Source organism: Natrix helvetica (assembly GCF_964273705.1).
Source record: "Natrix helvetica genome assembly, chromosome: 6".
Taxonomy (NCBI): domain Eukaryota; kingdom Metazoa; phylum Chordata; class Lepidosauria; order Squamata; family Natricidae; genus Natrix; species Natrix helvetica.
Genome location: NC_138553.1, coordinates 54,831,074 through 54,856,964, shown reverse-complemented (window position 1 = coordinate 54,856,964; position 25,891 = coordinate 54,831,074).

The following is a 25,891-nucleotide window of genomic DNA, read 5'->3' as shown; positions in this document are numbered from 1 at the left end:
GTAACTTTTGACCCAGAGCTCAGTTTCGAACCACATGCATATGTTAGTGGTGTCCTGAGTCGGGGAAGCTAAAAAACCACTCCATTCGCTGATCTGAGCTTTCCCTGAGGAGTTAGACCAAAGCTTATATCAGAATTGGCAAAAGAGCCCAATTCAGCCAGAAACGTAACTTTTGACCCAGAGCTCAGTTTCGAACCACATGCATATGTTAGTGGTGTCCTGAGTCGGGGAAGCTAAAAAACCACTCCATTCGCTGATCTGAGCTTTCCCTGAGGAGTTAGACCAAAGCTTATATCAGAATTGGCAAAAGAGCCCAATTCAGCCAGAAACGTAACTTTTGACCCAGAGTTCTGTTTCGAACGACATGGATATGTTAGTGGTGTCCTGAGTCGGGGAAGCTAAAAAACAACTCCATTCGTTGATCTGAGCTTTCCCTCAGGAGAAACACCAAAGATAATATCAGAATTGGCAAAAGATCCCAATTCAGCCAGAAACGTAACTTTTGACCCAGAGCTGAGTTTCGAACAACATGCATATGTTAGTGGTTTCATGAGTCGGGGAAGCTAAAAAACAACTCCATTCGTTGATCTGAGCTTTCCCTCAGGAGAAACACCAAAGATAATATCAGAATTGGCAAAAGATCCCAATTCAGCCAGAAACGTAACTTTTGACCGAGAGCTCAGTTTCGAACCACATGCATATGTTAGTGGTGTCCTGAGTCGGGGAAGCTAAAAAACCACTCCATTCGCTGATCTGAGCTTTCCCTGAGGAGATACACCAAAGCTTATATCAGAATTGGCAAAAGATCCCAATTCAGCCAGAAACGTAACTTTTGACCCAGAGCTGAGTTTCGAACCACATGCATATGTTAGTGGTGTCCTGAGTCGGGGAAGCTAAAAAAAGCACTCCATTCGCTGATCTGAGCTTTCCCTGAGGAGATACACCAAAGCTTATATCAGAATTGGCAAAAGAGCCCAATTCAGCCAGAAACGTAACTTTTGACCCAGAGCTCAGTTTCGAACCACATGCATATGTTAGTGGTGTCCTGAGTCGGGGAAGCTAAAAAACCACTCCATTCGCTGATCTGAGCTTTCCCTGAGGAGTTAGACCAAAGCTTATATCAGAATTGGCAAAAGAGCCCAATTCAGCCAGAAACGTAACTTTTGACCCAGAGCTCAGTTTCGAACCACATGCATATGTTAGTGGTGTCCTGAGTCGGGGAAGCTAAAAAACCACTCCATTCGCTGATCTGAGCTTTCCCTGAGGAGTTAGACCAAAGCTTATATCAGAATTGGGAAAAGAGCCCAATTCAGCCAGAAACGTAACTTTTGACCCAGAGCTGAGTTTCGAACCACATGCATATGTTAGTGGTGTCCTGAGTCGGGGAAGCGAAAAAACCACTCCATTCGCTGATCTGAGCTTTCCCTGAGGAGTTAGACCAAAGCTTATATCAGAATTGGCAAAAGAGCCCAATTCAGCCAGAAACGTAACTTTTGACCCAGAGCTCAGTTTCGAACCACATGCATATGTTAGTGGTGTCCTGAGTCGGGGAAGCTAAAAAACCACTCCATTCGCTGATCTGAGCTTTCCCTGAGGAGTTAGACCAAAGCTTATATCAGAATTGGCAAAAGAGCCCAATTCAGCCAGAAACGTAACTTTTGACCCAGAGCTCAGTTTCGAACCACATGCATATGTTAGTGATGTTCTGAGTCGGGGAAGCTAAAAAACCACTCCATTCGCTGATCTGAGCTTTCCCTGAGGAGATACACCAAAGCTTATATCAGAATTGGCAAAAGATCCCAATTCAGCCAGAAACGTAACTTTTGACCCAGAGCTGAGTTTCGAACCACATGCATATGTTAGTGGTGTCCTGAGTCGGGGAAGCTAAAAAAAGCACTCCATTCGCTGATCTGAGCTTTCCCTGAGGAGATACACCAAAGCTTATATCAGAATTGGCAAAAGATCCCAATTCAGCCAGAAACGTAACTTTTGACCCAGAGCTCAGTTTCGAACCACATGCATATGTTAGTGGTGTCCTGAGTCGGGGAAGCTAAAAAACAACTCCATTCGCTGATCTGAGCTTTCCCTGAGGAGATACACCAAAGCTTATATCAGAATTGGCAAAAGATCCCAATTCAGCCAGAAACGTAACTTTTGACCCACAGCTCAGTTTCGAACCACATGCATATGTTAGTGGTGTCCTGAGTCGGGGAAGCTAAAAAACCACTCCATTCGCTGATCTGAGCTTTCCCTGAGGAGTTAGACCAAAGCTTATATCAGAATTGGCAAAAGAGCCCAATTCAGCCAGAAACGTAACTTTTGACCCAGAGCTCAGTTTCGAACCACATGCATATGTTAGTGGTGTCCTGAGTCGGGGAAGCTAAAAAAAGCACTCCATTCGCTGATCTGAGCTTTCCCTGAGGAGATACACCAAAGCTTATATCAGAATTGGCAAAAGATCCCAATTCAGCCAGAAACGTAACTTTTGACCCAGAGCTCAGTTTCGAACCACATGCATATGTTAGTGGTGTCCTGAGTCGGGGAAGCTAAAAAACAACTCCATTCGCTGATCTGAGCTTTCCCTGAGGAGATACACCAAAGCTTATATCAGAATTGGCAAAAGATCCCAATTCAGCCAGAAACGTAACTTTTGACCCAGAGCTCAGTTTCGAACCACATGCATATGTTAGTGGTGTCCTGAGTCGGGGAAGCTAAAAAACCACTCCATTCGCTGATCTGAGCTTTCCCTGAGGAGATATACCAAAGATAAAATCAGAATTGGCAAAAGATCCCAATTCAGCCAGAAACGTAACTTTTGACCCAGAGCTCAGTTTCGAACCACATGCATATGTTAGTGGTGTCCTGAGGCAGGGAAGCTAAAAAACCACTCCATTCGCTGATCTGAGCTTTCCCTGAGGAGTTAGACCAAAGCTTATATCAGAATTGGCAAAAGAGCCCAATTCAGCCAGAAACGTAACTTTTGACCCAGAGCTCAGTTTCGAACCACATGCATATGTTAGTGATGTTCTGAGTCGGGGAAGCTAAAAAACAACTCCATTCGCTGATCTGAGCTTTCCCTGAGGAGATACACCAAAGCTTATATCAGAATTGGCAAAAGATCCCAATTCAGCCAGAAACCTAACTTTTGACCCAGAGCTGAGTTTCGAACCACATGCATATGTTAGTGGTGTCCTGAGTCGGGGAAGCTAAAAAACCACTCCATTCGCTGATCTGAGCTTTCCCTGAGGAGCTAGACCAAAGCTTATATCAGAATTGGCAAAAGAGCCCAATTCAGCCAGAAACGTAACTTTTGACCCAGAGTTCTGTTTCGAACCACATGGATATGTTAGTGGTGTCCTGAGTCGGGGAAGCTAAAAAAAGCACTCCATTTGCTGATCTGAGCTTTCCCTGAGGAGTTAGACCAAAGCTTATATCAGAATTGGCAAAAGAGCCCAATTCAGCCAGAAACGTAACTTTTGACCCAGAGCTGAGTTTCGAACCACATGCATATGTTAGTGGTGTCCTGAGTCGGGGAAGCTAAAAAACCACTCCATTCGCTGATCTGAGCTTTCCCTGAGGAGAAACACCAAAGATAATATCAGAATTGGCAAAAGATCCCAATTCAGCCAGAAACGTAACTTTTGACCCAGAGCTGAGTTTCGAACCACATGCATATGTTAGTGGTGTCCTGAGTCGGGGAAGCTAAAAAACCACTCCATTCGCTGATCTGAGCTTTCCCTGAGGAGTTAGACCAAAGCTTATATCAGAATTGGCAAAAGAGCCCAATTCAGCCAGAAACGTAACTTTTGACCCAGAGCTCAGTTTCGAACCACATGCATATGTTAGTGGTGTCCTGAGTCGGGGAAGCTAAAAAACCACTCCATTCGCTGATCTGAGCTTTCCCTGAGGAGATACACCAAAGCTTATATCAGAATTGGCAAAAGATCCCAATTCAGCCAGAAACCTAACTTTTGACCCAGAGCTGAGTTTCGAACCACATGCATATGTTAGTGGTGTCCTGAGTCGGGGAAGCTAAAAAACCACTCCATTCGCTGATCTGAGCTTTCCCTGAGGAGTTAGACCAAAGCTTATATCAGAATTGGCAAAAGAGCCCAATTCAGACAGAAACGTAACTTTTGACCCAGAGCTCAGTTTCGAACCACATGCATATGTTAGTGATGTTCTGAGTCGGGGAAGCTAAAAAACAACTCCATTCGCTGATCTGAGCTTTCCCTGAGGAGATACACCAAAGCTTATATCAGAATTGGCAAAAGATCCCAATTCAGCCAGAAACCTAACTTTTGACCCAGAGCTGAGTTTCGAACCACATGCATATGTTAGTGGTGTCCTGAGTCGGGGAAGCTAAAAAACCACTCCATTCGCTGATCTGAGCTTTCCCTGAGGAGTTAGACCAAAGCTTATATCAGAATTGGCAAAAGAGCCCAATTCAGCCAGAAACGTAACTTTTGACCCAGAGTTCTGTTTCGAACCACATGGATATGTTAGTGGTGTCCTGAGTCGGGGAAGCTAAAAAACAACTCCATTCGCTGATCTGAGCTTTCCCTGAGGAGTTAGACCAAAGCTTATATCAGAATTGGCAAAAGAGCCCAATTCAGCCAGAAACGTAACTTTTGACCCAGAGCTGAGTTTCGAACCACATGCATATGTTAGTGGTGTCCTGAGTCGGGGAAGCTAAAAAACCACTCCATTCGCTGATCTGAGCTTTCCCTGAGGAGATAAACCAAAGCTTATATCAGAATTGGCAAAAGATCCCAATTCAGCCAGAAACGTAACTTTTGACCCAGAGCTCAGTTTCGAACCACATGCATATGTTAGTGGTGTCCTGAGTCGGGGAAGCTAAAAAACCACTCCATTCGCTGATCTGAGCTTTCCCTCAGGAGAAACACCAAAGATAATATCAGAATTGGCAAAAGATCCCAATTCAGCCAGAAACGTAACTTTTGACCCAGAGCTGAGTTTCGAACCACATGCATATGTTAGTGGTGTCCTGAGTCGGGGAAGCTAAAAAACCACTCCATTCGCTGATCTGAGCTTTCCCTGAGGAGTTAGACCAAAGCTTATATCAGAATTGGCAAAAGAGCCCAATTCAGCCAGAAACGTAACTTTTGACCCAGAGCTCAGTTTCGAACCACATGCATATGTTAGTGGTGTCCTGAGTCGGGGAAGCTAAAAAACCACTCCATTCGCTGATCTGAGCTTTCCCTGAGGAGATACACCAAAGCTTATATCAGAATTGGCAAAAGATCCCAATTCAGCCAGAAACCTAACTTTTGACCCAGAGCTGAGTTTCGAACCACATGCATATGTTAGTGGTGTCCTGAGTCGGGGAAGCTAAAAAACCACTCCATTCGCTGATCTGAGCTTTCCCTGAGGAGTTAGACCAAAGCTTATATCAGAATTGGCAAAAGAGCCCAATTCAGCCAGAAACGTAACTTTTGACCCAGAGTTCTGTTTCGAACCACATGGATATGTTAGTGGTGTCCTGAGTCGGGGAAGCTAAAAAACAACTCCATTCGTTGATCTGAGCTTTCCCTCAGGAGAAACACCAAAGATAATATCAGAATTGGCAAAAGATCCCAATTCAGCCAGAAACGTAACTTTTGACCCAGAGCTCAGTTTCGAACAACATGCATATGTTAGTGGTTTCATGAGTCGGGGAAGCTAAAAAACAACTCCATTCGTTGATCTGAGCTTTCCCTCAGGAGAAACACCAAAGATAATATCAGAATTGGCAAAAGATCCCAATTCAGCCAGAAACGTAACTTTTGACCGAGAGCTCAGTTTCGAACCACATGCATATGTTAGTGGTGTCCTGAGTCGGGGAAGCTAAAAAACCACTCCATTCGCTGATCTGAGCTTTCCCTGAGGAGTTAGACCAAAGCTTATATCAGAATTGGGAAAAGAGCCCAATTCAGCCAGAAACGTAACTTTTGACCCAGAGCTCAGTTTCGAACCACATGCATATGTTAGTGGTGTCCTGAGTCGGGGAAGCTAAAAAACAACGCCATTCGTTGATCTGAGCTTTCCCTCAGGAGATATACCAAAGATAAAATCAGAATTGGCAAAAGATCCCAATTCAGCCAGAAACGTAACTTTTGACCCAGAGCTGAGTTTCGAACCACATGCATATGTTAGTGGTGTCCTGAGTCGGGGAAGCTAAAAAACCACTCCATTCGCTGATCTGAGCTTTCCCTGAGGAGTTAGACCAAAGCTTATATCAGAATTGGCAAAAGAGCCCAATTCAGCCAGAAACGTAACTTTTGACCCAGAGCTCAGTTTCGAACCACATGCATATGTTAGTGGTGTCCTGAGTCGGGGAAGCTAAAAAACCACTCCATTCGCTGATCTGAGCTTTCCGTGAGGAGTTAGACCAAAGCTTATATCAGAATTGGCAAAAGAGCCCAATTCAGCCAGAAACGTAACTTTTGACCCAGAGCTCAGTTTCGAACCACATGCATATGTTAGTGGTGTCCTGAGTCGGGGAAGCTAAAAAACCACTCCATTCGCTGATCTGAGCTTTCCCTGAGGAGTTAGACCAAAGCTTATATCAGAATTGGGAAAAGAGCCCAATTCAGCCAGAAACGTAACTTTTGACCCAGAGCTGAGTTTCGAACCACATGCATATGTTAGTGGTGTCCTGAGTCGGGGAAGCTAAAAAACCACTCCATTCGCTGATCTGAGCTTTCCCTGAGGAGTTAGACCAAAGGTTATATCAGAATTGGCAAAAGATCCAAATTCAGCCAGAAACGTAACTTTTGACCCAGAGCTGAGTTTCGAACCACATGCATATGTTAGTGGTGTCCTGAGTCGGGGAAGCTAAAAAACCACTCCATTCGCTGATCTGAGCTTTCCCTGAGGAGTTAGACCAAAGCTTATATCAGAATTGGCAAAAGAGCCCAATTCAGCCAGAAACGTAACTTTTGACCCAGAGCTCAGTTTCGAACCACATGCATATGTTAGTGGTGTCCTGAGTCGGGGAAGCTAAAAAACCACTCCATTCGCTGATCTGAGCTTTCCCTGAGGAGTTAGACCAAAGCTTATATCAGAATTGGCAAAAGAGCCCAATTCAGCCAGAAACGTAACTTTTGACCCAGAGCTCAGTTTCGAACCACATGCATATGTTGGTGGTGTCCTGAGTCGGGGAAGCTAAAAAACCACTCCATTCGCTGATCTGAGCTTTCCCTGAGGAGTTAGACCAAAGCTTATATCAGAATTGGGAAAAGAGCCCAATTCAGCCAGAAACGTAACTTTTGACCCAGAGCTGAGTTTCGAACCACATGCATATGTTAGTGGTGTCCTGAGTCGGGGAAGCTAAAAAACCACTCCATTCGCTGATCTGAGCTTTCCCTGAGGAGTTAGACCAAAGCTTATATCAGAATTGGCAAAAGAGCCCAATTCAGCCAGAAACGTAACTTTTGACCCAGAGCTCAGTTTCGAACCACATGCATATGTTAGTGGTGTCCTGAGTCGGGGAAGCTAAAAAACCACTCCATTCGCTGATCTGAGCTTTCCCTGAGGAGTTAGACCAAAGCTTATATCAGAATTGGCAAAAGAGCCCAATTCAGCCAGAAACGTAACTTTTGACCCAGAGCTCAGTTTCGAACCACATGCATATGTTAGTGATGTTCTGAGTCGGGGAAGCTAAAAAACCACTCCATTCGCTGATCTGAGCTTTCCCTGAGGAGATACACCAAAGCTTATATCAGAATTGGCAAAAGATCCCAATTCAGCCAGAAACCTAACTTTTGACCCAGAGCTCAGTTTCGAACCACATGCATATGTTAGTGGTGTCCTGAGTCGGGGAAGCTAAAAAAAGCACTCCATTCGCTGATCTGAGCTTTCCCTGAGGAGATACACCAAAGCTTATATCAGAATTGGCAAAAGATCCCAATTCAGCCAGAAACGTAACTTTTGACCCAGAGCTCAGTTTCGAACCACATGCATATGTTAGTGGTGTCCTGAGTCGGGGAAGCTAAAAAACAACTCCATTCGCTGATCTGAGCTTTCCCTGAGGAGATACACCAAAGCTTATATCAGAATTGGCAAAAGATCCCAATTCAGCCAGAAACGTAACTTTTGACCCACAGCTCAGTTTCGAACCACATGCATATGTTAGTGGTGTCCTGAGTCGGGGAAGCTAAAAAACAACGCCATTCGTTGATCTGAGCTTTCCCTCAGGAGAAACACCAAAGATAATATCAGAATTGGCAAAAGAATCCAATTCAGCCAGAAACATAACTTTTGACCCAGAGCTGAGTTTCGAACCACATGCATATGTTAGTGGTGTCCTGTCGGGGAAGCTAAAAAACCACTCCATTCGCTGATCTGAGCTTTCCCTGAGGAGTTAGACCAAAGCTTATATCAGAATTGGCAAAAGAGCCCAATTCAGCCAGAAACGTAACTTTTGACCCAGAGCTGAGTTTCGAACCACATGCATATGTTAGTGGTGTCGTGAGTCGGGGAAGCTAAAAAACCACTCCATTCGCTGATCTGAGCTTTCCCTGAGGAGTTAGACCAAAGCTTATATCAGAATTGGCAAAAGAGCCCAATTCAGCCAGAAACGTAACTTTTGACCCAGAGTTCTGTTTCGAACCACATGGATATGTTAGTGGTGTCCTGAGTCGGGGAAGCTAAAAAACAACTCCATTCGTTGATCTGAGCTTTCCCTCAGGAGAAACACCAAAGATAATATCAGAATTGGCAAAAGATCCCAATTCAGCCAGAAACGTAACTTTTGACCCAGAGCTGAGTTTCGAACAACATGCATATGTTAGTGGTTTCATGAGTCGGGGAAGCTAAAAAACAACTCCATTCGTTGATCTGAGCTTTCCCTCAGGAGAAACACCAAAGATAATATCAGAATTGGCAAAAGATCCCAATTCAGCCAGAAACGTAACTTTTGACCGAGAGCTGAGTTTCGAACCACATGCATATGTTAGTGGTGTCCTGAGTCGGGGAAGCTAAAAAACCACTCCATTCGCTGATCTGAGCTTTCCCTGAGGAGTTAGACCAAAGCTTATATCAGAATTGGGAAAAGAGCCCAATTCAGCCAGAAACGTAACTTTTGACCCAGAGCTCAGTTTCGAACCACATGCATATGTTAGTGGTGTCCTGAGTCGGGGAAGCTAAAAAACAACGCCATTCGTTGATCTGAGCTTTCCCTCAGGAGAAACACCAAAGATAATATCAGAATTGGCAAAAGAATCCAATTCAGCCAGAAACATAACTTTTGACCCAGAGCTGAGTTTCGAACCACATGCATATGTTAGTGGTGTCCTGTCGGGGAAGCTAAAAAACCACTCCATTCGCTGATCTGAGCTTTCCCTGAGGAGTTAGACCAAAGCTTATATCAGAATTGGCAAAAGAGCCCAATTCAGCCAGAAACGTAACTTTTGACCCAGAGCTGAGTTTCGAACCACATGCATATGTTAGTGGTGTCCTGAGTCGGGGAAGCTAAAAAACCACTCCATTCGCTGATCTGAGCTTTCCCTGAGGAGATACACCAAAGCTTATATCAGAATTGGCAAAAGATCCCAATTCAGCCAGAAACGTAACTTTTGACCCAGAGCTCAGTTTCGAACCACATGCATATGTTAGTGGTGTCCTGAGTCGGGGAAGCTAAAAAACCACTCCATTCGCTGATCTGAGCTTTCCCTCAGGAGAAACACCAAAGATAATATCAGAATTGGCAAAAGATCCCAATTCAGCCAGAAACGTAACTTTTGACACAGAGCTGAGTTTCGAACCACATGCATATGTTAGTGGTGTCCTGAGTCGGGGAAGCTAAAAAACCACTCCATTCGCTGATCTGAGCTTTCCCTGAGGAGTTAGACCAAAGCTTATATCAGAATTGGCAAAAGAGCCCAATTCAGCCAGAAACGTAACTTTTGACCCAGAGCTCAGTTTCGAACCACATGCATATGTTAGTGGTGTCCTGAGTCGGGGAAGCTAAAAAACCACTCCATTCGCTGATCTGAGCTTTCCCTGAGGAGATACACCAAAGCTTATATCAGAATTGGCAAAAGATCCCAATTCAGCCAGAAACCTAACTTTTGACCCAGAGCTGAGTTTCGAACCACATGCATATGTTAGTGGTGTCGTGAGTCGGGGAAGCTAAAAAACCACTCCATTCGCTGATCTGAGCTTTCCCTGAGGAGTTAGACCAAAGCTTATATCAGAATTGGCAAAAGAGCCCAATTCAGCCAGAAACGTAACTTTTGACCCAGAGTTCTGTTTCGAACCACATGGATATGTTAGTGGTGTCCTGAGTCGGGGAAGCTAAAAAACAACTCCATTCGTTGATCTGAGCTTTCCCTCAGGAGAAACACCAAAGATAATATCAGAATTGGCAAAAGATCCCAATTCAGCCAGAAACGTAACTTTTGACCCAGAGCTGAGTTTCGAACAACATGCATATGTTAGTGGTTTCATGAGTCGGGGAAGCTAAAAAACAACTCCATTCGTTGATCTGAGCTTTCCCTCAGGAGAAACACCAAAGATAATATCAGAATTGGCAAAAGATCCCAATTCAGCCAGAAACGTAACTTTTGACCGAGAGCTGAGTTTCGAACCACATGCATATGTTAGTGGTGTCCTGAGTCGGGGAAGCTAAAAAACCACTCCATTCGCTGATCTGAGCTTTCCCTGAGGAGTTAGACCAAAGCTTATATCAGAATTGGGAAAAGAGCCCAATTCAGCCAGAAACGTAACTTTTGACCCAGAGCTCAGTTTCGAACCACATGCATATGTTAGTGGTGTCCTGAGTCGGGGAAGCTAAAAAACAACGCCATTCGTTGATCTGAGCTTTCCCTCAGGAGAAACACCAAAGATAATATCAGAATTGGCAAAAGAATCCAATTCAGCCAGAAACATAACTTTTGACCCAGAGCTGAGTTTCGAACCACATGCATATGTTAGTGGTGTCCTGTCGGGGAAGCTAAAAAACCACTCCATTCGCTGATCTGAGCTTTCCCTGAGGAGTTAGACCAAAGCTTATATCAGAATTGGCAAAAGAGCCCAATTCAGCCAGAAACGTAACTTTTGACCCAGAGCTGAGTTTCGAACCACATGCATATGTTAGTGGTGTCCTGAGTCGGGGAAGCTAAAAAACCACTCCATTCGCTGATCTGAGCTTTCCCTGAGGAGATACACCAAAGCTTATATCAGAATTGGCAAAAGATCCCAATTCAGCCAGAAACGTAACTTTTGACCCAGAGCTCAGTTTCGAACCACATGCATATGTTAGTGGTGTCCTGAGTCGGGGAAGCTAAAAAACCACTCCATTCGCTGATCTGAGCTTTCCCTCAGGAGAAACACCAAAGATAATATCAGAATTGGCAAAAGATCCCAATTCAGCCAGAAACGTAACTTTTGACCCAGAGCTGAGTTTCGAACCACATGCATATGTTAGTGGTGTCCTGAGTCGGGGAAGCTAAAAAACCACTCCATTCGCTGATCTGAGCTTTCCCTGAGGAGTTAGACCAAAGCTTATATCAGAATTGGCAAAAGAGCCCAATTCAGCCAGAAACGTAACTTTTGACCCAGAGCTCAGTTTCGAACCACATGCATATGTTAGTGGTGTCCTGAGTCGGGGAAGCTAAAAAACCACTCCATTCGCTGATCTGAGCTTTCCCTGAGGAGATACACCAAAGCTTATATCAGAATTGGCAAAAGATCCCAATTCAGCCAGAAACCTAACTTTTGACCCAGAGCTGAGTTTCGAACCACATGCATATGTTAGTGGTGTCCTGAGTCGGGGAAGCTAAAAAACCACTCCATTCGCTGATCTGAGCTTTCCCTGAGGAGTTAGACCAAAGCTTATATCAGAATTGGCAAAAGAGCCCAATTCAGCCAGAAACGTAACTTTTGACCCAGAGTTCTGTTTCGAACCACATGGATATGTTAGTGGTGTCCTGAGTCGGGGAAGCTAAAAAACAACTCCATTCGTTGATCTGAGCTTTCCCTCAGGAGAAACACCAAAGATAATATCAGAATTGGCAAAAGATCCCAATTCAGCCAGAAACGTAACTTTTGACCCAGAGCTCAGTTTCGAACAACATGTATATGTTAGTGGTTTCATGAGTCGGGGAAGCTAAAAAACAACTCCATTCGTTGATCTGAGCTTTCCCTCAGGAGAAACACCAAAGATAATATCAGAATTGGCAAAAGATCCCAATTCAGCCAGAAACGTAACTTTTGACCGAGAGCTCAGTTTCGAACCACATGCATATGTTAGTGGTGTCCTGAGTCGGGGAAGCTAAAAAACCACTCCATTCGCTGATCTGAGCTTTCCCTGAGGAGTTAGACCAAAGCTTATATCAGAATTGGGAAAAGAGCCCAATTCAGCCAGAAACGTAACTTTTGACCCAGAGCTCAGTTTCGAACCACATGCATATGTTAGTGGTGTCCTGAGTCGGGGAAGCTAAAAAACAACGCCATTCGTTGATCTGAGCTTTCCCTCAGGAGAAACACCAAAGATAATATCAGAATTGGCAAAAGAATCCAATTCAGCCAGAAACATAACTTTTGACCCAGAGCTGAGTTTCGAACCACATGCATATGTTAGTGGTGTCCTGTCGGGGAAGCTAAAAAACCACTCCATTCGCTGATCTGAGCTTTCCCTGAGGAGTTAGACCAAAGCTTATATCAGAATTGGCAAAAGAGCCCAATTCAGCCAGAAACGTAACTTTTGACCCAGAGCTCAGTTTCGAACCACATGGATATGTTAGTGGTGTCCTGAGTCGGGGAAGCTAAAAAACCACTCCATTCGCTGATCTGAGCTTTCCCTGAGGAGTTAGACCAAAGCTTATATCAGAATTGGCAAAAGAGCCCAATTCAGCCAGAAACGTAACTTTTGACCCAGAGCTCAGTTTCGAACCACATGCATATGTTAGTGATGTTCTGAGTCGGGGAAGCTAAAAAACCACTCCATTCGCTGATCTGAGCTTTCCCTGAGGAGATATACCAAAGATAAAATCAGAATTGGCAAAAGATCCCAATTCAGCCAGAAACGTAACTTTTGACCCACAGCTCAGTTTCGAACCACATGCATATGTTAGTGGTGTCCTGAGTCGGGGAAGCTAAAAAACCACTCCATTCGCTGATCTGAGCTTTCCCTGAGGAGTTAGACCAAAGCTTATATCAGAATTGGGAAAAGAGCCCAATTCAGCCAGAAACGTAACTTTTGACCCAGAGCTCAGTTTCGAACCAAATGCATATGTTAGTGGTGTCCTGAGTCGGGGAAGCTAAAAAACAACTCCATTCGTTGATCTGAGCTTTCCCTCAGGAGAAACACCAAAGATAATATCAGAATTGGCAAAAGATCCCAATTCAGCCAGAAACGTAACTTTTGATCCAGAGCTCAGTTTCGAACCACATGCATATGTTAGTGGTGTCCTGAGTCGGGGAAGCTAAAAAACAACTCCATTCGTTGATCTGAGCATTCCCTCAGGAAAAACACGAAAGATAATATCAGAATTGGCAAAAGATCCCAATTCAGCCAGAAACGTAACTTTTGACCCAGAGCTCAGTTTCGAACCACATGCATATGTTAGTGGTGTCCTGAGTGGGGGAAGCTAAAAAACAACTCCATTCGCTGATCTGAGCTTTCCCTGAGGAGATACACCAAATCTTATATCAGAATTGGAAAAAGAGCCCAATTCAGCCAGAAACCTAACTTTTGACCCAGAGCTCAGTTTCGAACCACATGCATATGTTAGTGGTGTCCTGAGTCGGGGAAGCTAAAAAACCACTCCATTCGCTGATCTGAGCTTTCCCTGAGGAGTTAGACCAAAGCTTATATTAGAATTGGCAAAAGAGCCCAATTCAGCCAGAAACGTAACTTTTGACCCAGAGCTCAGTTTCGAACCACATGCATATGTTAGTGGTGTCCTCAGTCGGGGAAGCTAAAAAACCACTCCATTCGCTGATCTGAGCTTTCCCTGAGGAGATATACCAAAGATAAAATCAGAATTGGCAAAAGATCCCAATTCAGCCAGAAACGTAACTTTTGACCCAGAGCTCAGTTTCGAACCACATGCATATGTTAGTGGTGTCCTGAGTCGGGGAAGCTAAAAAACCACTCCATTCGCTGATCTGAGCTTTCCCTGAGGAGTTAGACCAAAGCTTATATCAGAATTGGCAAAATTCAGCCAGAAACGTAACTTTTGACCCAGAGCTCAGTTTCGAACCACATGCATATGTTAGTGGTGTCCTGAGTCGGGGAAGCTAAAAAACAACTCCATTCGTTGATCTGAGCTTTCCCTCAGGAGAAACACCAAAGATAATATCAAAATTGGCAAAAGATCCCAATTCAGCCAGAAACGTAACTTTTGATCCAGAGCTCAGTTTCGAACCACATGCATATGTTAGTGGTGTCCTGAGTCGGGGAAGCTAAAAAACCACTCCATTCGCTGATCTGAGCTTTCCCTGAGGAGTTAGACCAAAGCTTATATCAGAATTGGCAAAAGAGCCCAATTCAGCCAGAAACGTAACTTTTGACCCAGAGCTCAGTTTCGAACCACATGCATATGTTAGTGGTGTCCTGAGTCGGGGAAGCTAAAAAAAGCACTCCATTCGCTGATCTGAGCTTTCCCTGAGGAGATACACCAAAGCTTATATCAGAATTGGCAAAAGAGCCCAATTCAGCCAGAAACGTAACTTTTGACCCAGAGCTCAGTTTCGAACCACATGCATATGTTAGTGATGTTCTGAGTCGGGGAAGCTAAAAAACAACTCCATTCGTTGATCTGAGCTTGCCCTCAGGAGAAACACCAAAGATAATATCAGAATTGGCAAAAGATCCCAATTCAGCCAGAAACGTAACTTTTGATCCAGAGCTCAGTTTTGAACCACATGCATATGTTAGTGGTGTCCTGAGTCGGGGAAGCTAAAAAACCACTCCATTCGCTGATCTGAGCTTTCCCTGAGGAGTTAGACCAAAGCTTATATCAGAATTGGCAAAAGAGCCCAATTCAGCCAGAAACGTAACTTTTGACCCAGAGCTCAGTTTCGAACCACATGCATATGTTAGTGGTGTCCGGAGTCGGGGAAGCTAAAAAACCACTCCATTCGCTGATCTGAGCTTTCCCTGAGGAGATATACCAAAGATAAAATCAGAATTGGCAAAAGATCCCAATTAAGCCAGAAACGTAACTTTTGACCCAGAGCTCAGTTTCGAACCACATGCATATGTTAGTGGTGTCCTGAGTCGGGGAAGCTAAAAAACCACTCCATTCGCTGATCTGAGCTTTCCCTGAGGAGTTAGACTAAAGCTTATATCAGAATTGGCAAAAGAGCCCAATTCAGCCAGAAACGTAACTTTTGACCCAGAGCTCAGTTTCGAACCACATGCATATGTTAGTGATGTCCTGAGTCGGGGAAGCTAAAAAACAACTCCATTCGCTGATCTGAGCTTTCCCTGAGGAGATACACCAAAGCTTATATCAGAATTGGCAAAAGATCCCAATTCAGCCAGAAACCTAACTTTTCACCCAGAGCTCAGTTTCGAACCACATGCATATGTTAGTGGTGTCCTGAGTCGGGGAAGCTAAAAAACCACTCCATTCGCTGATCTGAGCTTTCCCTGAGGAGTTAGACCAAAGCTTATATCAGAATTGGCAAAAGAGCCCAATTCAGCCAGAAACGTAACTTTTGACCCAGAGCTCAGTTTCGAACCACATGCATATGTTAGTGGTGTCCTCAGTCGGGGAAGCTAAAAAACCACTCCATTCGCTGATCTCAGCTTTCCCTGAGGAGATACACCAAAGCTTATATCAGAATTGGAAAAAGAGCCCAATTCAGCCAGAAACGTAACTTTTGACCCAGAGCTCAGTTTCAAACCACATGCATATGTTAGTGGTGTCCTGAGTCGGGGAAGCTAAAAAACCACTCCATTCGCTGATCTGAGCTTTCCCTGAGGAGATATACCAAAGATAAAATCAGAATTGGCAAAAGATCCCAATTCAGCCAGAAACGTAACTTTTGACCCAGAGCTCAGTTTCGAACAACATGCATATGTTAGTGGTGTCCTGAGTCGGGGAAGCTAAAAAACCACTCCATTCGCTGATCTGAGCTTTCCCTGAGGAGTTAGACCAAAGCTTATATCAGAATTGGCAAAATTCAGCCAGAAACGTAACTTTTGACCCAGAGCTCAGTTTCGAACCAAATGCATATGTTAGTGGTGTCCTGAGTCGGGGAAGCTAAAAAACCACTCCATTCGCTGATTTGAGCTTTCCCTGAGGAGATATACCAAAGATAAAATCAGAATTGGCAAAAGATCCCAATTCAGCCAGAAACGTAACTTTTGACCCAGAGCTCAGTTTCGAACCACATGCATATGTTAGTGATGTCCTGAGTCGGGGAAGCTAAAAAACCACTCCATTCGCTGATCTGAGCTTTCCCTGAGGAGTTAGACCAAACCTTATATCAGAATTGGCAAAAGAGCCCAATTCAGCCAGAAACGTAACTTTTGACCCAGAGCTCAGTTTCGAACCACATGCATATGTTAGGGATGTTCTGAGTCGGGGAAGCTAAAAAACAACTCCATTCGCTGATCTGAGCTTTCCCTGAGGAGATATACCAAAGATAAAATCAGAATTGGCAAAAGATCCCAATTCAGCCAGAAACGTAACTTTTGACCCAGAGCTCAGTTTCGAACCACATGCATATGTTAGTGGTGTCCTGAGTCGGGGAAGCTAAAAAACCACTCCATTCGCTGATCTGAGCTTTCCCTGAGGAGTTAGACCAAAGCTTATATCAGAATTGGCAAAAGATCCCAATTCAGCCAGAAACGTAACTTTTGACCCAGAGCTCAGTTTCGAACCACATGCATATGTTAGTGGTGTCCTGAGTCGGGGAAGCTAAAAAACCACTCCATTCGCTGATCTGAGCTTTCCCTGAGGAGTTAGACCAAAGCTTATATCAGAATTGGCAAAAGAGCCCAATTCAGCCAGAAACGTAACTTTTGACCCAGAGCTCAGTTTCGAACCAAATGCATATGTTAGTGATGTTCTGAGTCGGGGAAGCTAAAAAACAACTCCATTCGCTGATCTGAGCTTTCCCTGAGGAGATACACCAAAGCTTATATCAGAATTGGCAAAAGATCCCAATTCAGCCAGAAACCTAACTTTTGACCCAGAGCTCAGTTTCGAACCACATGCATATGTTAGTGGTGTCCTGAGTCGGGGAAGCTAAAAAACCACTCCATTCGCTGATCTGAGCTTTCCCTGAGGAGTTAGACCAAAGCTTATATCAGAATTGGCAAAAGAGCCCAATTCAGCCAGAAACGTAACTTTTGACCCAGAGCTCAGTTTCAAACCACATGCATATGTTAGTGGTGTCCTGAGTCGGGGAAGCTAAAAAACCACTCCATTCGCTGATCTGAGCTTTCCCTGAGGAGATATACGAAAGATAAAATCAGAATTGGCAAAAGATCCCAATTCGGCCAGAAACGTAACTTTTGACCCAGAGCTCAGTTTCGAACCACATGCATATGTTAGTGGTGTCCTGAGTCGGGGAAGCTAAAAAACCACTCCATTCGCTGATCGGAGCTTTCCCTGAGGAGTTAGACCAAAGCTTATATCAGAATTGGCAAAAGAGCCCAATTCAGCCAGAAACGTAACTTTTGACCCAGAGCTCAGTTTCGAACCACATGCATATGTTAGTGGTGGTCTGAGTCGGGGAAGCTAAAAAACAACTCCATTCGCTGATCTGAGCTTTCCCTGAGGAGATACACCAAAGCTTATATCAGGATTGGCAAAAGATCCCAATTCAGCCAGAAACGTAACTTTTGACCCAGAGCTCAGTTTCGAACCACATGCATATGTTAGTGGTGTCCTGAGTCGGGGAAGCTAAAAAACCACTCCATTCGCTGACCTGAGCTTTTCCTGAGGAGTTAGACCAAAGCTTATATCAGAATTGGCAAAAGAGCCCAATTCAGCCAGAAACGTAACTTTTGACCCAGAGCTCAGTTTCGAACCACATGCATATGTTAGTGGTGTCCTGAGTCGGGGAAGCTAAAAAACCACTCCATTCGCTGATCTGAGCTTTCCCTGAGGAGATACACCAAAGCTTATATCAGAATTGGCAAAAGATCCCAATTCAGCCAGAAACGTAACTTTTGACCCAGAGCTCAGTTTTGAACCACATGCATATGTTAGTGGTGTCCTGAGTTGGGGAAGCTAAAAAACCACTCCATTCGCTGATTTGAGCTTTCCCTGAGGAGATATACCAAAGATAAAATCAGAATTGGCAAAAGATCCCAATTCAGCCAGAAACGTAACTTTTGACCCAGAGCTCAGTTTCGAACCACATGCATATGTTAGTGGTGTCCTGAGTCGGGGAAGCTAAAAAACCACTCCATTCGCTGATCTGAGCTTTCCCTGAGGAGTTAGACCAAAGCTTATATCAGAATTGGCAAAAGAGCCCAATTCAGCCAGAAACGTAACTTTTGACCCAGAGCTCAGTTTCAAACCACATGCATATGTTAGTGGTGTCCTGAGTCGGGGAAGCTAAAAAACCACTCCATTCGCTGATCTGAGCTTTCCCTGAGGAGATATACGAAAGATAAAATCAGAATTGGCAAAAGATCCCAATTCGGCCAGAAACGTAACTTTTGACCCAGAGCTCAGTTTCGAACCACATGCATATGTTAGTGGTGTCCTGAGTCGGGGAAGCTAAAAAACCACTCCATTCGCTGATCGGAGCTTTCCCTGAGGAGTTAGACCAAAGCTTATATCAGAATTGGCAAAAGAGCCCAATTCAGCCAGAAACGTAACTTTTGACCCAGAGCTCAGTTTCGAACCACATGCATATGTTAGTGGTGGTCTGAGTCGGGGAAGCTAAAAAACAACTCCATTCGCTGATCTGAGCTTTCCCTGAGGAGATACACCAAAGCTTATATCAGAATTGGCAAAAGATCCCAATTCAGCCAGAAACGTAACTTTTGACCCAGAGCTCAGTTTCGAACCACATGCATATGTTAGTGGTGTCCTGAGTCGGGGAAGCTAAAAAACCACTCCATTCGCTGACCTGAGCTTTTCCTGAGGAGTTAGACCAAAGCTTATATCAGAATTGGCAAAAGAGCCCAATTCAGCCAGAAACGTAACTTTTGACCCAGAGCTCAGTTTCGAACCACATGCATATGTTAGTGGTGTCCTGAGTCGGGGAAGCTAAAAAACCACTCCATTCGCTGATCTGAGCTTTCCCTGAGGAGATACACCAAGCTTATATCAGAATTGGCAAAAGATCCCAATTCAGCCAGAAACGTAACTTTTGACCCAGAGCTCAGTTTTGAACCACATGCATATGTTAGTGGTGTCCTGAGTTGGGGAAGCTAAAAAACCACTCCATTCGCTGATTTGAGCTTTCCCTGAGGAGATATACCAAAGATAAAATCAGAATTGGCAAAAGATCCCAATTCAGCCAGAAACGTAACTTTTGACCCAGAGCTCAGTTTCGAACCACATGCATATGTTAGTGGTGTCCTGAGTCGGGGAAGCTAAAAAACCACTCCATTCGCTGATCTGAGCTTTCCCTGAGGAGTTAGACCAAAGCTTATATCAGAATTGGCAAAAGAGCCCAATTCAGCCAGAAACGTAACTTTTGACCCAGAGCTCAGTTTCGAACCACATGCATATGTTAGTGATGTTCTGAGTCGGGGAAGCTAAAAAACAACTCCATTCGCTGATCTGAGCTTTCCCTGAGGAGATACACCAAAGCTTATATCAGAATTGGCAAAAGATCCCAATTCAGCCAGAAACCTAACTTTTGACCCAGAGCTCAGTTTCGAACCACATGCATATGTTAGTGGTGTCCTGAGTCGGGGAAGCTAAAAAAACACTCCATTCGCTGATCTGAGCTTTCCCTGAGGAGATATACCAAAGATAAAATCAGAATTGGCAAAAGATCCCAATTCAGCCAGAAACGTAACTTTTGACCCAGAGCTCAGTTTCGAACCACATGCATATGTTAGTGGTGTCCTGAGTCGGGGAAGCTATAAAACCACTCCATTCGCTGATCTGAGCTTTCCCTGAGGAGTTAGACCAAAGCTTATATCAGAATTGGCAAAAGAGCCCAATTCAGCCAGAAACGTAACTTTTGACCCAGAGCTCAGTTTCGAACCACATGCATATGTTAGTGATGTTCTGAGTCGGGGAAGCTAAAAAACAACTCCATTCGCTGATCTGAGCTTTCCCTGAGGAGATACACCAAAGCTTATATCAGAATTGGCAAAAGATCCCAATTCAGCCAGAAACGTAACTTTTGACCCAGAGCTCAGTTTCGAACCACATGCATATGTTAGTGGTGTCCTGAGTCGGGGAAGCTAAAAAACCACTCCATTCGCTGATCTGAGCTTTCCCTGAGGAGTTAGACCAAAGCTTATATCAGAATTGGCAAAAGAGCCCAATTCATCCAGAAACGTAACTTTTGACCCAGAGCTCAGTTTCGAACCACATGCATATGTTAGTGATGTTCTGAGTCGGGGAAGCTAAAAAACAACTCCATTCGCTGATCTGAGCTTTCCCTGAGGAGATACACCAAAGCTTATATCAGAATTGGCAAAAGATCCCAATTCAGCCAGAAACGTAACTTTTGACCCAGAGCTCAGTTTCGAACCACATGCATATGTTAGTGGTGTCCTGAGTCGGGGAAGCTAAAAAAACACTCCATTCGCTGATCTGAGCTTTCCCTGAGGAGATATACCAAAGATAAAATCAGAATTGGCAAAAGATCCCAATTCAGCCAGAAACGTAACTTTTGACCCAGAGCTCAGTTTCGAACCACATGCATATGTTAGTGGTGTCCTGAGTCGGGGAAGCTATAAAACCACTCCATTCGCTGATCTGAGCTTTCCCTGAGGAGTTAGACCAAAGCTTATATCAGAATTGGCAAAAGAGCCCAATTCAGCCAGAAACGTAACTTTTGACCCAGAGCTCAGTTTCGAACCACATGCATATGTTAGTGATGTTCTGAGTCGGGGAAGCTAAAAAACAACTCCATTCGCTGATCTGAGCTTTCCCTGAGGAGATACACCAAAGCTTATATCAGAATTGGCAAAAGATCCCAATTCAGCCAGAAACATAACTTTTGACCCAGAGCTCAGTTTCGAACCACATGCATATATTAGTGGTGTCCTGAGTCGGGGAAGCTAAAAAACAACTCCATTCGCTGATCTGAGCATTCCCTGAGGAGATACACCAAAGCTTATATTAGAATTGGCGAAAGATGCCAATTCAGCCAGAAAGGTAACTTTTGACCCAGAGCTCAGTTTCGAACCACATGCATATGTTAGTGGTGTCCTGAGTCGGGGAAGCTAAAAAACCACTCCATTCGCTGATCTGAGCTTTCCCTGAGGAGTTAGACCAAAGCTTATATCAGAATTGGCAAAAGAGCCCAATTCAGCCAGAAACGTAACTTTTGACCCAGAGCTCAGTTTCGAACCACATGCATATGTTAGTGATGTTCTGAGTCGGGGAAGCTAAAAAACAACTCCATTCGCTGATCTGAGCTTTCCCTCAGGAGAAACACCAAAGATAATATCAGAATTGGCAAAAGATCCCAATTCAGCCAGAAACGTAACTTTTGATCCAGAGCTCAGTTTCGAACCACATGCATATGTTAGTGGTGTCCTGGGTCGGGGAAGCTAAAAAACCACTCCATTCGCTGATCTGAGCTTTCCCTGAGGAGTTAGACCAAAGCTTATATCAGAATTGGCAAAAGAGCCCAATTCAGCCAGAAACGTAACTTTTGACCCAGAGCTCAGTTTCGAACCACATGCATATGTTAGTGGTGTCCTGAGTCGGGGAAGCTAAAAAAAGCACTCCATTCGCTGATCTGAGCTTTCCCTGAGGAGATACACCAAAGCTTATATCAGAATTGGCAAAAGATCCCAATTCAGCCAGAAACGTAACTTTTGACCCAGAGCTCAGTTTCGAACCACATGCATATGTTAGTGGTGTCCTGAGTCGGGGAAGCTAAAAAAAAACAACATTCGCTGATCTGAGCTTTCCCTGAGGAGATACACCAAAGCTTATATTAGAATTGGCGAAAGATGCCAATTCAGCCAGAAACCTAACTTTTGACCCAGAGCTCAGTTTCGAACCACATGCATATGTTAGTGGTGTCCTGAGTCGGGGAAGCTAAAAAAACACTCCATTCGCTGATCTGAGCTTTCCCTGAGGAGATATACCAAAGATAAAATCAGAATTGGCAAAAGATCCCAATTCAGCCAGAAACGTAACTTTTGACCCAGAGCTCAGTTTCGAACCACATGCATATGTTAGTGGTGTCCTGAGTCGGGGAAGCTATAAAACCACTCCATTCGCTGATCTGAGCTTTCCCTGAGGAGTTAGACCAAAGCTTATATCAGAATTGGCAAAAGAGCCCAATTCAGCCAGAAACGTAACTTTTGACCCAGAGCTCAGTTTCGAACCACATGCATATGTTAGTGATGTTCTGAGTCGGGGAAGCTAAAAAACAACTCCATTCGCTGATCTGAGCTTTCCCTGAGGAGATACACCAAAGCTTATATCAGAATTGGCAAAAGATCCCAATTCAGCCAGAAACGTAACTTTTGACCCAGAGCTCAGTTTCGAACCACATGCATATGTTAGTGGTGTCCTGAGTCGGGGAAGCTAAAAAACCACTCCATTCGCTGATCTGAGCTTTCCCTGAGGAGTTAGACCAAAGCTTATATCAGAATTGGCAAAAGAGCCCAATTCATCCAGAAACGTAACTTTTGACCCAGAGCTCAGTTTCGAACCACATGCATATGTTAGTGATGTTCTGAGTCGGGGAAGCTAAAAAACAACTCCATTCGCTGATCTGAGCTTTCCCTGAGGAGATACACCAAAGCTTATATCAGAATTGGCAAAAGATCCCAATTCAGCCAGAAACCTAACTTTTGACCCAGAGCTCAGTTTCGAACCACATGCATATGTTAGTGGTGTCCTGAGTCGGGGAAGCTAAAAAAACACTCCATTCGCTGATCTGAGCTTTCCCTGAGGAGATATACCAAAGATAAAATCAGAATTGGCAAAAGATCCCAATTCAGCCAGAAACGTAACTTTTGACCCAGAGCTCAGTTTCGAACCACATGCATATGTTAGTGGTGTCCTGAGTCGGGGAAGCTATAAAACCACTCCATTCGCTGATCTGAGCTTTCCCTGAGGAGTTAGACCAAAGCTTATATCAGAATTGGCAAAAGAGCCCAATTCAGCCAGAAACGTAACTTTTGACCCAGAGCTCAGTTTCGAACCACATGCATATGTTAGTGATGTTCTGAGTCGGGGAAGCTAAAAAACAACTCCATTCGCTGATCTGAGCTTTCCCTGAGGAGATACACCAAACCTTATATCAGAATTGGCAAAAGATCCCAATTCAGCCAGAAACATAACTTTTGACCCAGAGCTCAGTTTCGAACCACATGCATATATTAGTGGTGTCCTGAGTCGGGGAAGCTAAAAAACAACTCCATTCGCTGATCTGAGCATTCCCTGAGGAGATACACCAAAGCTTATATTAGAATTGGCGAAAGATGCCAATTCAGCCAGAAAGGTAACTTTTGACCCAGAGCTCAGTTTCGAACCACATGCATATGTTAGTGGTGTCCTGAGTCGGGGAAGCTAAAAAACCACTCCATTCGCTGATCTGATCTTTCCCTGAGGAGTTAGACCAAAGCTTATATCAGAATTGGCAAAAGAGCCCAATTCAGCCAGAAACGTAACTTTTGACCCAGAGCTCAGTTTCGAACCACATGCATATGTTAGTGATGTTCTGAGTCGGGGAAGCTAAAAAACAACTCCATTCGCTGATCTGAGCTTTCCCTCAGGAGAAACACCAAAGATAATATCAGAATTGGCAAAAGATCCCAATTCAGCCAGAAACGTAACTTTTGATCCAGAGCTCAGTTTCGAACCACATGCATATGTTAGTGGTGTCCTGGGTCGGGGAAGCTAAAAAACCACTCCATTCGCTGATCTGAGCTTTCCCTGAGGAGTTAGACCAAAGCTTATATCAGAATTGGCAAAAGAGCCCAATTCAGCCAGAAACGTAACTTTTGACCCAGAGCTCAGTTTCGAACCACATGCATATGTTAGTGGTGTCCTGAGTCGGGGAAGCTAAAAAAAGCACTCCATTCGCTGATCTGAGCTTTCCCTGAGGAGATACACCAAAGCTTATATCAGAATTGGCAAAAGATCCCAATTCAGCCAGAAACGTAACTTTTGACCCAGAGCTCAGTTTCGAACCACATGCATATGTTAGTGGTGTCCTGAGTCGGGGAAGCTAAAAAAAAACAACATTCGCTGATCTGAGCTTTCCCTGAGGAGATACACCAAAGCTTATATTAGAATTGGCGAAAGATGCCAATTCAGCCAGAAACGTAACTTTTGACCCAGAGCTCAGTTTCGAACCACATGCATATGTTAGTGGCGTCCTGAGTTGGGGAAGCTAAAAAACCACTCCATTCGCTGATTTGAGCTTTCCCTGAGGAGAAATACCAAAGATAAAATCAGAATTGGCAAAAGATCCCAATTCAGCCAGAAACGTAACTTTTGACCCAGAGCTCAGTTTCGAACCACATGCATATGTTAGTGGTGTTCTGAGTCGGGGAAGCTAAAAAACCACTCCATTCGCTGATCTGATCTTTCCCTGAGGAGTTAGACCAAAGCTTATATCAGAATTGGCAAAAGAGCCCAATTCAGCCAGAAACGTAACTTTTGACCCAGAGCTCAGTTTCGAACCACATGCATATGTTAGTGATGTTCTGAGTCGGGGAAGCTAAAAAACAACTCCATTCGCTGATCTGAGCTTTCCCTCAGGAGAAACACCAAAGATAATATCAGAATTGGCAAAAGATCCCAATTCAGCCAGAAACGTAACTTTTGATCCAGAGCTCAGTTTCGAACCACATGCATATGTTAGTGGTGTCCTGGGTCGGGGAAGCTAAAAAACCACTCCATTCGCTGATCTGAGCTTTCCCTGAGGAGTTAGACCAAAGCTTATATCAGAATTGGCAAAAGAGCCCAATTCAGCCAGAAACGTAACTTTTGACCCAGAGCTCAGTTTCGAACCACATGCATATGTTAGTGGTGTCCTGAGTCGGGGAAGCTAAAAAAAGCACTCCATTCGCTGATCTGAGCTTTCCCTGAGGAGATACACCAAAGCTTATATCAGAATTGGCAAAAGATCCCAATTCAGCCAGAAACGTAACTTTTGACCCAGAGCTCAGTTTCGAACCACATGCATATGTTAGTGGTGTCCTGAGTCGGGGAAGCTAAAAAAAAACAACATTCGCTGATCTGAGCTTTCCCTGAGGAGATACACCAAAGCTTATATTAGAATTGGCGAAAGATGCCAATTCAGCCAGAAACGTAACTTTTGACCCAGAGCTCAGTTTCGAACCACATGCATATGTTAGTGGTGTCCTGAGTTGGGGAAGCTAAAAAACCACTCCATTCGCTGATTTGAGCTTTCCCTGAGGAGATATACCAAAGATAAAATCAGAATTGGCAAAAGATCCCAATTCAGCCAGAAACGTAACTTTTGACCCAGAGCTCAGTTTCGAACCACATGCATATGTTAGTGGTGTTCTGAGTCGGGGAAGCTAAAAAACCACTCCATTCGCTGATGTGAGCTTTCCCTGAGGAGTTAGACCAAAGCTTATATGAGAATTGGCAAAAGATCCCAATTCAGCCAGAAACGTAACTTTTGACCCAGAGCTCAGTTTCGAACCACATGCATATGTTAGTGGTGTTCTGAGTCGGGGAAGCTAAAAAACAACTCCATTCGCTGATCTGAGCTTTCCCTGAGGAGATACACCAAAGCTTATATCAGAATTGGCAAAAGATCCCAATTCATCCAGAAACGT